This window comes from Odontesthes bonariensis, chromosome 1, assembly GCF_027942865.1.
Source record: "Odontesthes bonariensis isolate fOdoBon6 chromosome 1, fOdoBon6.hap1, whole genome shotgun sequence".
In the NCBI taxonomy this organism is placed as follows: domain Eukaryota; kingdom Metazoa; phylum Chordata; class Actinopteri; order Atheriniformes; family Atherinopsidae; genus Odontesthes; species Odontesthes bonariensis.
Genome location: NC_134506.1, coordinates 12,657,650 through 12,660,993, shown reverse-complemented (window position 1 = coordinate 12,660,993; position 3,344 = coordinate 12,657,650). Strand labels below are relative to the sequence as shown.

Here is a 3,344-nt window from a genome sequence, read left to right as displayed (position 1 = left end):
TTTAATTTTTTAAAAAGGCATAAGTAATCACTATATATGATTCAGTCATATTTATGGCTTTTATTTTGTAATAGCTCTCTTGTTTTTAAAGATATCAAAACCAAACCACTTCTGGTGTGTTCCTGAACTCATTGTGTACTTCCCACAACCCTTTATTATCAAGGAAACCCTTTTTAATTTTTTAAAAAGGCATAAGTAATCACTATATATGATTCAGTCATATTTATGGCTTTTATTTTGTAATAGCTCTCTTGTTTTTAAAGATATCAAAACCAAACCACTTCTGGTGTGTTCCTGAACTCATTGTGTACTCCCGACACCCTTTATTATCAAGGAAACCCTTTTATTTTTTTAAAAAAAGGCACAAGTAATCACTGTATATGATCCATTCATATTTAAGGCTTTTATTTTGTAATAGCTCTCTTGTTTTTAAAGATATCAAAACCAAACCACTACTGGTGTGTTCCTGAACTCATTGTGTACTCCCCACAACCTTTATTATCAAGGAAACCCTTTTATTTTTTAAAAAAAGGCACAAGTAATCACTGTATATGATCCATTAATATTTAAGGCATTTATTTTGTAATAGCTCTCTTGTTTTTAAAGATATCAAAACCAAACCACTTCTGGTGTGTTCCTGAACTCATTGTGTACTTCCCACAACCCTTTATTATCAAGGAAACCCTTTTTATTTTTTTAAAAAGGCATAAGTAATCACTATATATGATCCATTAATATTTAAGGCATTTATTTTGTAATAGCTCTCTTGTTTTTAAAGATATCAAAACCAAACCACTTCTGGTGTGTTCCTGAACTCATTGTGTACTCCCGACACCCTTTATTATCAAGGAAACCCTTTTATTTTTTTAAAAAAAGGCACAAGTAATCACTGTATATGATCCATTCATATTTAAGGCTTTTATTTTGTAATAGCTCTCTTGTTTTTAAAGATATCAAAACCAAACCACTTCTGGTGTGTTCCTGAACTCATTGTGTACTTCCCACAACCCTTTATTATCAAGGAAACCCTTTTTATTTTTTTAAAAAGGCATAAGTAATCACTATATATGATCCATTAATATTTAAGGCATTTATTTTGTAATAGCTCTCTTGTTTTTAAAGATATCACAACCAAAACAATTCTGGTGTGTTCCTGAACTCATTGTGTACTCCCGACACCCTTTATTATCAAGGAAACCCTTTTATTTTTTTTAAAAAAGGCACAAGTAATCACTGTATATGATCCATTCATATTTAAGGCTTTTATTTTGTAATAGCTCTCTTGTTTTTAAAGATATCAAAACCAAACCACTACTGGTGTGTTCCTGAACTCATTGTGTACTCCCCACAACCTTTATTATCAAGGAAACCCTTTTATTTTTTTAAAAAAGGCACAAGTAATCACTGTATATGATCCATTAATATTTAAGGCATTTATTTTGTAATAGCTCTCTTGTTTTTAAAGATATCAAAACCAAACCACTTCTGGTGTGTTCCTGAACTCATTGTGTACTTCCCACAACCCTTTATTATCAAGGAAACCCTTTTTATTTTTTTAAAAAGGCATAAGTAATCACTATATATGATTCAGTCATATTTATGGCTTTTATTTTGTAATAGCTCTCTTGTTTTTAAAGATATCAAAACCAAACCACTTCTGGTGTGTTCCTGAACTCATTGTGTACTTCCCACAACCCTTTATTATCAAGGAAACCCTTTTTAATTTTTTAAAAAGGCATAACTAATCACTGTATATGATTCAGTCATATTTAAGGCTTATATTTTGTAATAGCTCTCTTGTTTTTAAAGATATCAAAACCAAACAACTTCTGGTGTGTTCCTGAACTCATTTTGTACTTCCCACAACCCTTTATTATCAAGGAAACCCTTTTTAATTTTTTAAAAAGGCATAAGTAATCACTATATATGATTCAGTCATATTTAAGGCTTATATTTTGTAATAGCTCTCTTGTTTTTAAAGATATCAAAACCAAACAACTTCTGGTGTGTTCCTGAACTCATTGTGAACTTCCCACAACCCTTTAATTTTAATAAAAACCTTTTAATTTTAGAAAAAAGGCATAAGTAATCACTGTATATGATTCAGTCATATTTATGGCTTTTATTTTGTAATAACTCATTTGTTTTTCTACATATTGACCTCAAAACACTTCTGATGTCTTCATAGACTCACTATGAAGACTTGACAGCTTCTTGCTTTTCTTTAAAGACCGCATAATGTTCTTAGAGAGAATAAAAACACTGAGCATCATTTATTTACATTCCACAATTTTTATTTTGTTCATCACTGTTCTTCACTCTTCTTTTTCTTCCAAATTGCTGCTGATAATTCATATCAAACATGCAAATTGTTATTCATGCATGAAACATACAACCTTTCTGTTAGTTTAGCATTAATTGTGAGTTTGAAAAGCAAAGTGATTAACAAAAAATTTTCTAAACATAAAATTGAGAACATTTGTAATAAGCATTGTAGTAATTGTAGTAAGGAGTTAAAAAACTAAGAGCAGTTTTTGTCTTTTGTTAGAATGGTAGTCACATATAGATTGGGCTGCATTTATTGGCTTACAGTGGAATCTTAAGATTGGTGAGACATTGGAAGTAATGCTATCTGCAATTTACAATGTATTTTTTAGATTACACACATAAGAGACACATTCAAAGTTACTTACATGATGTAGCCACCTTATATGTGAAATCAGCAAAGGCCACAGTTCCATGTTGATGTGACTCCCTCTTTTTCCTTCTCCCAATCTTCATCTGACATGTCAACGCAGGTCAGATGGTACCACCTCCTGCATTTAGTGCATTCAATCTGAAATACATTTTTAAATCACATTTTGAACATCATTGGATCAGGCTTTCCAGCAAACTGCTAATTGTATATGTGATATCATATGTTTTATCAAAACTGTACCCATTGCAGGGGCAATTTTACAGTGCTACTCTGCATCTTAAAAAGTCTAACTGAACTTAATATTAAATTGATAAATTACCCATTTTGTGTTTCCTTTCTGTTCAGTGGGATTCTCCCTGGCACAACTGGAGCAATGGTCTGTTTCACTGAAGACTAAATATAGGGATTTTACAAATTATATGTTCACTGTAGATTAAAGGTGGGGTCAATAATGGATATCAACACAAATATACATGTCTAGCCAAGTAAAATGATATCCACAGAAGTAGATACCACTGACTGCACGAGACATAGATGCCAAGCCAACTCCCTATCACATGTCATTGATCCTGCTCCCTTCCTATTGGTGGATAGTGTAACAAATCAAATTAAATGGATTATTACTAAGACTAATAATAATATAACT

The 3,344-nt window shown here is 31.4% G+C and overlaps 1 long non-coding RNA gene across 1 annotated transcript; it reads right to left on the bottom strand.

The window, feature by feature from the left end:
- Positions 1–2,287: 2,287 nt before the first annotated feature.
- LOC142384194 (uncharacterized) lies at positions 2,288–3,076 on the bottom strand. The gene is made up of 3 exons (XR_012770031.1): positions 3,018–3,076; positions 2,694–2,836; positions 2,288–2,343 (listed from the first exon to the last, which is right to left on the bottom strand). It is a non-coding gene; the product is annotated as an uncharacterized LOC142384194 (long non-coding RNA).
- Positions 3,077–3,344: the final 268 nt, after the last annotated feature.